Genomic DNA, 11,133 nt, shown 5'->3' on the forward strand with positions numbered 1-11,133 from the left:
GCATTAATTTTATATGCTGCTACTTTACCAAATTCACTGATTAGCTGTAGTATCTTTTCTGGTAGCGTCTTTAGGATTCTCTGTGTATACTTTCATGTCATCTGCAAGCAGTGACAGTTTTACTTCTTCTTTTCTGATTTGGATTCCTTTTATTTCTTTTTCTTCTCTGATTGCTGTGGCTAAAACTTCCAAAACTATGTTGAATAATAGTGGTGAGTGTGGAAAACCTTGTCTTGTTCCTGATCTTAGAGTAAATGGTTTCAGTTTTTCACTATTGAGAACGATGTTGGCTGAGGGTTTGTAATATATGGCCTTTATTATGTTGAGGGAAATTTCCTCTATGCCTACTTCCTTGAGAGTTTTTAACATAAATGGGTGTTGAACTTTGTCAAAAGCTTTTTCTGCATCTATTGAGATGATCATCTAGTTTTTCTCCTTCAGTTTGTTAATATGCTGTATCACATTGATTGATTTGCGTATACTGAAGAATCCTTGCATTCCTGGGATAAACCCCACTTGATCATGGTGTATGATCCTTTTAATGTGCTGTTGGATTCTTTTTGCTAGTATTTTGTTGAAGATTTCTGCATCTATGTTCATGAGTGATATTGGCCTGTAGTTTTCTTTTTTTGTGACATCTTTGTCTGGTTTTGGTATCAGGGTTGTGAAGGCCTCATAAAATGAGTTTGGGATTGTTCTTCCCTCTGCTATATTATGGAAGAGTTTGAGGAGGATAGGTGTTACCTGTTCTCTAAATGTTTGATAGAATTCGCCCGTGAAGCCATCTGTTCCTGGGCTTTTGTTTGTTGGAAAAATTTTAATCAGAGTTTCAATTTCAGTGCTTGTGATTGGTCTGTTTATGTTTTCTATTTCTTCCTGTTTCAGTCTTGGAAGGTTGTACATTTATAAGAATTTGTTCATTTCTTCCAGGTTGTCCATTTTATTGGCATAGAGTTGCTTGTGGTAATCTGTCATGATCCTTTGTATTTCTGCAGTGTCAGTTGTTACTTCTCTGTTTTCATTTCTATTGATTTGAATCTTCTCCCTTTTTTTCTTGATGAGTCTGTCTAATGGATTACAAATTTTGTTTTTCTTCTCAAAGAACCAGCTTTTAGTTTTATTGATCTTTGCTATCGTTTCCTTATTTCTTTTTCATTTATTTGTCATCTGATCTTTGTGATTTCTTTCCTTCTGCTAACTTTGGGTTCTTTTTGTTCTGTCTCTAATTGCTTTAGGTGTAAGGTTAGGTTGTTTATTTGAGATGTTTCTTGAGGTAGGATTGTATTGCTATAAACTTCTCTCTTAGGACTGCTTTTGCTGTATCCCATAGGTTTTGGGTTGTCGTGTTTTCATTGTCATTAGTTTCTAGGTATTTTTTAATTTCCTCTTTGATTACTTCAGTGATCTCTTGGTTATTTAGTAGTGTATTGTTTAGCCTCCATGTGTTTGTACTTTTTACAGATTTTACCTGTAATTGGTATCCAGTCTCATAGCATTGTGGTCCAAAAAGACACTTCATATGATTTCAATTTTCTTAAATTTACCAAGGCTTGATTTGTGACCCAAGATATGAGGTATCCTGGAAAATTTTCCATAAACAGTTGATAAAACTGTATTCTGCTGTATTTGGATGGAATGTCTATGAATATCAACTAAGTCCATCTTCTTTAATGTGTCATTTATTTATTTATATTTTTACATCTTTATTGGAGTATAATTGCTTTACAAGGGTGTGTTAGTATCTGCTTGATAACAAAGTGAATCAGTTATACATATAAATATGTCCCCATATCTCTTCCCTCTTGCATCTCCCTCCCTCCCACCCTCCCTATACCACCCCTCTAGGTGGTCACAAAGCACCGAGCCGATCTCCCTGTGCTATGCGGCTGCCTCCCACTAGCTATCTGTTTTACGTTCGGTAGTGTATATATGTCCATGCCACTCTCTCACTTTCTCACAGCTTACCCTTCCCCCTCCCCATATCCTCAGGTCCACTCTCTCGTAGGTCTGTGTCTTTATTCCCTTCTAACCTCTAGGTTCTTCATGACATTTCTTTTCTTAGATTCCATATATATGTGTTAGCATATGGTATTTGTCTTTCTCTTTCTGACTTTCTTCACTCTGTATGACACACTCTAGGTCCATCCACCTCACTACAAATAACTCAACGTCGTTTCTTTTTATGGCTGAGTAATATTCCATTGTATATATGTGCCACATCTTCTTTATCCATTCATACAATGATGGACATTTAAGTTGCTTCCATCTCCCGGCTGTTGTAAATAGAGCTGCAATGAACATTTTGGTACATGACTCTTTTAGAATTATGTTTTTCTCAGGGTATATGCCTAGTAGTGGGATTGCTGGGTCATATGGCAGTTCTATTTGTAGTTTTTTCAGGAACCTCCATACTGTTCTCCATAGTGACTGTACCAATTAATATTCCCACCAGCAGTGCAAGAGTGTTCCCTTTTCTCCACACCCTCTCCAACATTTATTGTTTCTAGATTTGTTGATGATAGCCATTCTGACTGGTGTGAGATGATATCTCACTGTAGTTTTGATTTGCATTTCTCTAATGATTAATGATGTTGAGCATTCTTTCATGTATTTGTTGGCAAACTGTATATCTTCTTTGGAGAAAGGTCTATTTAGGTCTTCTGCCCAATTTTGGATTGGATTTTGTTGTTGTTGTTGTTATTGAGCTGAATGAGCTGCTTGTAAAATTTGGAGATTAATCCTTTGTCACTTGCTTCATTTGCAAATATTTTCTCCCATTCTGAGGGTTGTCTTTTCATCTTCTTTATGGTTTCCTTTGCTGTGCAAAGGCTTTGAGGTTTCATTAGGTCCCATTTGTTTTTAATTCCATTTCTCTAGGAGGTGGGTCAAAAAGGATCTTGCTGTGATTTATGTCATAGAGTGTTCTGCCTATGGTTTTATCTAAGAGTTTTATAGTGCCTGGCCTTACATTTAGGTCTTTAATCTGTTTTCAGCTTATTTTTGTGTATGGTGTTAGAGAGTGTTCTAATCTCATACTTTTACATGTACCTGTCCAGTTTTCCCAGCACCACTTATTGAAGAGGTTCGCCTTTCTCCACTGTACCTTCCTGCCTCCTTTATCAAAGATAAGGTGACCATATGTGCATGGGTTTATCTCTGGGCTTTCTATCCTGTTCCATTGATCTATATTTCTGTTTTAGTGCCAGTACTATACTCTCTTGATTACTGTAGCTTTGTATTATAGTCTGAAGTCAGGGAGCCTGGTTCCTCCAGCTCCGTTTTCCTTTCTCAAAATTGCTTTGGCTATTCAGGGTATTTTGTGTTTCCATACAACTTGTGAATTTTTTTGTTCTAGTTCTGTGAAAAATGCCAGTAGTAGTTGATAGGGATTACATTGAATCTATAGATTGCTTTGGGGAGTACAGTCATTTTCACAATGTTGACTCTTCCAAGCCAAGAACATGGTATATCTCTCCATCTATTTGTATCATCTTTAATTTCTTTCATCAGTGTCTTATAATTTTCTGCATACAGGTCTTTTCTCTCTGTAGGTAGGTTTATTCCTAGATATTTTATTCTTTTTGTTGCAATGGTAAATGGGAGTGTTTTCTTGATTTCAATTTCAGATTTTTCATCATTAGTGTATAGGAATACCAGAGATTTCTGTGCATTAATTTTGTATCCTGCTACTTTACCAAATTCATTGATTAGCTCTAGTAGTCTTCTGGTAGCATCTTTAGGATTCTCTGTGTATACTTTCATGTCACCTGCAAACAGTGACAGCTCTACTTCTTCTTTTCTGATTTGGATTCCTTTTATTTCCTTTTCTTTTCTGATTGTTGTGGCTAAAACTTCCAAAACTATGTTGAATAAGAGTGGTGAGAGTGGGCAACCTTGTCTTGTTCCTGATCTTAGTGGAAATGGTTTCAGTTTTTCACCATTGAGAACGATGTGGGCTTGTCATATATGGCCTTTATTATGTTGAGGAAAGTTCCCTCTATGACTACTTTCTCCAGGGATTTTATGATAAATGGGTGTTTAATTTTGTCAAAAGCTTTCTCTGCATCTATTGAGATGATCATATGGTTTTTCTCCTTCAATTTGTTAATATGGTGAATCACGTTGTTTGATTTGTGTTTATTGAACAATCCTTGCATTCCTGGAAAAAACCCACTTGATCATGGTGTATGATCCTTTTAATGTGCTGTTGGATTCTGTTTGCTGGTATTTTGTTGAGAATTTTTGCATGTATGTCCATCAGCAATATTGGCTTGTAGTTTTCTTCCTTTGTGACATCGTTGTCTGGTTTTGTTATCAGGGTGATGGTGGCCTCGTAGAACGAGTTTGGGAGTGTTCCTCCCTCTGCTATATTTTGGAAGAGTTTGAGAAAGACAGGTGTTAACTCTCCTCTAAATGTTTGATAGAATTCGCCTGTGAAGCCATCTGGCCCTGGGCTTTTGTTTGTTGGAAGATTTTTAATCACAGTTTCAATTTCAGTGCTTGTGATTGGTGTGTTCATATTTTCTATTTCTTCCTGGTTCAGTCTTGGCAACTTTTGCATTTCTAAGAATTTGTCCATTTCTTCCAGGTTGTCCATTTTATTGGCATAGAGTTGCTGGTAGTAATCTCTCATTATCCTTTGTATTTCTGCAGTGTCAGTTGTTAGTTGTTTTTCATTTCTAATTCTATTGACTTGAGTCTTCTCCCTTTTTTTATTGATGAGTCTGGCTAATGGTTTACCAATTTTGTTTATCTTTTCAAACAACCAGCTTTTAGTTTTATTGATTATTGCTATCATTTCCTTCATTTTTTTTCATTTATTTCTGATCTGATCTTTATGATTTCTTTCCTTCTGCTAAATTTGGGGTTTGTTTGTTCTTCTTTCTCTAATTGCTTTAGGTGCAAGGTTAGTTTGTGTATTCGAGATGTTTCCTGTTTCTTAAGGTAGGATTGTATTGCTATAAACTTTCCTCTTAGAACTGCTTTTGCTGCATACCATAGGCCTTGGTTTGTCGTGTCTCCACTGTCATTTGTTTCTAGGTATTTTTTGATTTCCTCTTTGATTTCTTCAGTGATCACTTGGTTATTACGTCGTGTATTGTTTAGCCTCCATGTGTTTGTATTTTTTACAGATCTTTTCCTGTAATTGATATCTAGTCTCTTGGGGTTGTGGTCAAAAAAGCTACCTCATACAATTTCAATTTTCTTAAATTTACCAAGGCTTGAATTGTGACCGAAGATATGATCTATCCTGGAGAATGTTCCATGAGCAGTTCAGAAAAATGTGCATTCTGTTGTTTCTGGATGGAATGTCCTATAAAAATCAATTAAGTCCATCCTGTTTAATATATCATTTAAAGCTTGTGTTTCCTTGTTTATTTTCATTTTGGATGATCTGTCCATTGGTGAAAGTGTGGTGTCATAGTCCCCTACTATGAATGTGTTACTGTCAATTTCTCCTTTTATGGCTGTTAATATTTGCCTTATGTATTGAGGTGCTCCTATGTTGGGTGCATAAATATTTACAATTGTTATATCTTATTCTTGGATCGATCCCTTGATCATTATGTAGTGTCCTTCTTTGTCTCTTCTAATAGTCTTTATGTTAAAGTCTATTTTATCTGATATGGGAATTGCTACTCCAGGTTTCTTTTGGTTTCCATTTGCATGGAATATCTTTTTCCATCCCCTCACTTTCAGTCTGTATGTGTCCCTATGTCTGAAGTGGGTCTCTTGTAGACAGGATATATATGGGTCTTGTTTTTGTATCCATTCAGCCAATCTGTGTCTTTTGGTGGGAGCATTTAGTCCATTTACATTTAAGGTAATTATCGATATATATGTTCCTATTCCCATTTTTTTAATTGTTTTGTGTTTGTTATTGTAGGTCTTTTCCTTCTCTTGTGTTTCTTGCCTAGAGAAGTTCCTTTAGCATTTGTTGTAAAGCTGGTTTGGTGGTGCTGAACTCTCTCAGCTTTTGCCTGTCTATAAAGGTTTTAATTTCTCCATCAAATCTGAATGAGATCCTTGCTGGGTAGAGTAATCTTGGTTGCAGGTTTTTCTCCTTCATCACTTTAAATATGTCCTGCCAGTCCTTCTGGCTTGCATAGTTTCTGCTGAAAGACCAGCTGTTAGCCTTATGGGGATTCCCCTGTGTGTTATTTTTTTTGTTTTTCTCTTGCTGCTTTTAATATGTTTTCCTTGTGTTTAATTTTTGATAGTTTGATTAAAATGTGTCTTGCCCTGTTTCTCCCTGCATTTATCCTGTATGGGACTCTCTGTGCTTCCTGGACTTGTTTAACTATTTCCTTTCACATATTAGGGAAATTTTCAACTATATTCTCTTCAAATATTTTCTTAGTCCCTTTCTTTTTCTCTTCTTCTTCTGGGACCCCTATAATTCGAATGTTGGTGCGTTTAATGTTGTCCAAGAGGTCTCTGAGACTGTCCTCATTTCTTGTCATTCTTTTTTCTTTATTCTGCTCTGCAGTAGTTATTTCCACTATTTTATCTTCCAGGTCACTTATCCGTTCTTCTCCCTTAGTTATTCTGCTTTTGATCCCATCTAGAGTTTTTTTAATTTCATGTATTTTATTGTTCATCATTGCTTGTTTCCTCTTTAGTTCTTCTAGGTACTTGTTAAATGTTTTTTGCATTTTCTCTATTCTGTTTCCAAGATTTTGGATCATCCTTACTATCATTATTCTGAATTCTTTTTCAGGTAGAGTGCCTATTTCCTCTTCATTTGTTAGGTCTGGTGGGTTTTTATCTTGCTCCTTCATCTGCTGTGTGTTTTTCTGTCTTCTCATTTTGCTTATCTTACTGTGTTTGGTGTCTCCTTTTTGCAGATTGCACGTTCGTAGTTACCATTGTTTTTGGTGTCTGTGCGCATTGGCTAATGTTGGTTCAGTGGGTTGTGTAGGCTTCCTGGTGAAGGGGACTAGTGCCTGTGTTGTGGTGGATGAGGCTGGATCTTGTCTTTCTGGTGGGCAGGACCACGTCTGGTGTTGTGTTTTTGGGTGTCTGTGGCATTTTTATGATTTTAGGCAGCCTCTCTGCTAATGGGTGGGGTTGTGTTCCTGTCTTGCTAGTTGTGTGGCATAGGGTGTCCAGCACTGTAGCTTGCTGGTTGTTGAGTGAAGCTGGGTGTTGGTGTTGAGATGGAGATCTCTGGGAGATTTTTGCCATTTGATATTATGTGGAACTGGGAGGTCTCTTGTGGACCAGTGTCCTGAAGTTGGCTCTTCCACCTCAGAGGCACAGCACTGACTCCTGGCTGCAGCACCAAGAGCCTTTCACCCACACAGCTCGAATAAAATGGAGAAAAAGTAGAAAGAAAGAAAGAAAGAGGATAAAATAAAATAAATAATATAAAATAAAATAAAGTTATTAAAATAAAAAATAATTAATTAGAAATAAGGTTTTTTTTAAAGTAAAAAAACTAAACAAAACAAAAAATGGATGGACAATACCCTAGGACAAATGGTGAAAGCAAAGCTATACAGAAAAAAGCTCACACAGAAGCATGCAAATACACACTCACAAAACGAGGAAAAGGGGAAAAATAATAAATCTTGCTCTCAAAGTCCACCTCCTCAATTTGGATGATTCATTGTCTATTCAGGTATTCCACAGATGCAGGGTACATCAAGTTGGTTGTGGAGCTTTAATCCACTGCTTCTGAGGCTGCTGGGAGAAATTTCCCTTTTTCTTCTTTGTTGGCACAGCTCCCATGACTCAGCTTTGGATTTGGCCCCGCCTCTGTGTGTAGGTCACCGGAGGGTGTCTGTTCTTCACTCAGACAGGACGGGTTTAAAGCAGCAGCTGATTCTGGGGCTGTGGCTCACTCAGGCCAGTTGGAGGGAGGGGCACGGGGTGCAGGGCGAGCCTGCTGCGGCAGAGGCTGGCAGGACGTTGCACCATCCTGAGGTGCGCCGTTCGTTCTCCTGGGGAAGTTGTCCCTGGATCCGGGACCCTGGCAGTGGCGTGCTGCACAGGCTCCCTGGAAGGGAGGTGTGGAGCATGACTTGTTCTTGCACACAGGCTTCTTGGTGGTGGCAGCAGCAGCCTTAACCTCTCATGCCCGTCTCTGGGGTCTGCACTATTAGCTGCAGCTCACGCCCATCTCTGGAATCCTTTAAGCAGCACTCTTAATCCTCTCTCCTCGCGCACCAGGAAACAGAGGGAAGAAAAAGTCTCTTGCCTCTTCGGCTGGTCCAGACTTTTCCCTGGACTCCCTCCCAGCTAGCCATGGTGCACTCACCCCTACAGGCTGTTTTCATGCCACCAGACCTCTCCCTGCACTCCCGACAGAACCCGAGCCTCAGCTCCCAGCCCCACCCACCCCGGCGGGTGAGCAAACAAGCCTCTCTGGCTGGTGAGTGCTGGCACCAATCCTCTGTGAGGGAATCTCTCCAGTTTGCCCTCCGCACCCCTGTTGCTACGCTCTCCTCCGCTGCTCCGAAGCTTCCCCCCTCTGCCACCCGCAGTCTCCGCCCGTGAAGGGGCTTCCTAGTGTGTGGAAACCTTTCCTCCTTCACAGCTCCCTCCCACTGGTGCAGGTCCCATCCCTATTCCTTTGTCTCTGTTTATTCTTTTTTCTTTTGCCCTACCCAGGTATGTGGAGAGTTTCTTGCCTTTTGGGAGGTCTGAGGTCTTCTGCCAGCATTCAGTAAGTGTTCTGTAGGAGTTGTTCCACGTGTAGACGTATTTCTGATGTATCTGTGGGGAGGAAGGTGATCTCCGCATCTTATTCTTCCCCCACCTTCCCCGTCTCCTAATGTGTCATTTAAAGCTTGTGTTGCCTTATTTATTTTCAGTTTGGATGATCTGTCCATTGGCGAAAGTGGGGTGTTAACGTCCCCTACTATTATTTTGTTACTGTTGATTTTGCCTTTTATAGCTGTTAGCATTTGCCTTATGTATTGAGGTGCTCCTATGTTGGGTGCATATATATTTATAATTGCTATATCTTCTTCTTGGATTGATCCCTTGATGATTATGTAGTGTCCTTACTTATGTCTTGTAACATTCTTTATTTTAAAGTGTATTTTATCTGATATGAATATTGCTACTCCGGCTTTCTTTTGATTTCCATTTGGATGGAATGTCTTTTTCCACCCCCTCACCTTCAGTCTGTATGTGTCCCTATGTCTGAAGTGGGTCTCTTGTAGACAGGATATACATGGGTCTTGTTTTTGTATCCATTCAGCCAGCCTATGTCTTTTGGTTGGAGCATTTAATCCATTTACATTTAAGGTAATTATCGATATGTATGTTCCTATTACCATTTTCTTAATTGTTTTGGGTTTGTTATTGTAGGTCTTTTCCTTCTCTTGTGTTTCCTGCCTAAAGAAGCTCCTTTAGCATTTGTTGTAAAGCTGGTTTGGTGATGCTAAATTGTCTTAGTTTTTTCTTGTCTGTAAAGGTTTTAATTTCTCCATCGAATCTGAATGAGATCCTTGCTGGGTAGAGTAATGTTGGTTGTAGGTTTTTCCCTTTCATCACTGTAAATATGTGTTGCCACTCTCTTCTGGCTTGCAGAGTTTCTGCTGAAAGATCAGTTGTTAACCTTATGGGGATTCCCTTGTATGTTATTTGTTGCTTTTCCCTTGCTCATTTTAATATTTTTTCTTTGTATTTAATGTTTGATAGTTTGATTAGCATGTGTCTTGGCATATTTTTCCTTGGATTTATCCTGTGTGGAACTCTGCATTTCCTGGACTTGATTGACTATTTCCTTTTCCATATTAGGGAAGTTTTCAACTATAATGTCTTCAAATATTTTCTCAGTCCCTTTCTTTTCTGTTCTTCTTCTGGGACCCCTATAATTCAAATGTTGGTGCATTTAATGTCCCAGAGGTCTCTGAGACTGTCCTCAATTCTTTTCTTTCTTTTTTCTTTATTCTGCTCTGCAGTAGTTATTTCTTCTATTTTATCTTCCAGGTCACTTCTCCATTTTTCTGCCTCAGTTATTCTGCTATTGCTTCCTTCTAGAGAATTGTAATTTCATTTATTTTGTTGTTCATCATTGTTTGTTTGCTCTTTAGTTCTTCTAGGTCCTTGTTAAACGTTTCTTATATTTCCTGCATTCTGTTTCCAAGACTGTGGATCATATTTACTATCATTACTCTGAAATCTTTTTCAGGTAGACTGCCTACTTCCTCTTCATTTGTTAGGTCTGGTGGGTTTTTATCTTGCTCCTTCATGTGCTGCATATTTCTCTGTCTTCTCATTTTGCTTAACTTACTGTGTTTGGGGTCTCCTTTTCACAGGCTGCAGGTTTGTAGTTCCCATTGTTTTTGGTTTCTGCCCCCAGTGGGTAAGTCTTTTTCAGTGGGTTGTGTAGGCTTCCTTGTGGAGGGGACTGGTGCCTGTGTTTTGGAGAATGAGGCTGGTTCTTGTCTTTCTTGTGGGCAAGACCGTGTCCAGTGGTGTGTTTTGGGGTATCTGTGAACTTATTATGAATTTAGGCAGCCTTTCTGCTAATGGATGTGTTTGTGTTCCTCTCTTGTGAGTTGTTTGGCATGGGGTGTCCAGCACTCTAGCTTGCTGGTTGTTGAGTGTAGCTGGTTTTAGTGTTGAGATGGAGATCTCTGGGAGAGTTTTCACCATTTGATATTTCATGTGGCCAGGAGGTCTCTGGTGGACCAATTTCCTGAACTCGGCTCTCCCCACATCAGAGGCTCAGGCCTGACACCCAGCCGGAGCACCAAGATCCTGTCAGCCACGTGGCTTTTGGGAAGTCTGATGTCTTCTGCCAGCATTCAGTAGGTATTCTGTAGGAGTTGTTCCACCTGTAGTTGCATTTTTTATATATTTATGGGGAGGAAGGTGATCTCCACATCTTAGTCCTCTGCCATCTAGGGTCAAGTGAAAGAGGTCCTATACCATCAAAATCTATTTCCAGTGTCTAGCTGGGAGATCTGAGTGGCCTGGGCATGGGCACCAGCTCATCTCCAGTGCCCATTTGTTCATTTTTGTTCTTGTCCCTTGCCTGAGGAGAGAAATCCAGAAATATATTGCTAAGCCTGATGTCAAAGGGCATACTGCCTAGTTTTCTTCTAGGAGTTTTATGGTTTCAGGCCCTACATTTAAGTCTTGAATTCATTTAGTTTACTTTTATATATGGTG

This window comes from Leucopleurus acutus (genome assembly GCF_964270905.1).
Source record: "Leucopleurus acutus genome assembly, chromosome: X".
NCBI lineage: Eukaryota > Metazoa > Chordata > Mammalia > Artiodactyla > Delphinidae > Leucopleurus > Leucopleurus acutus.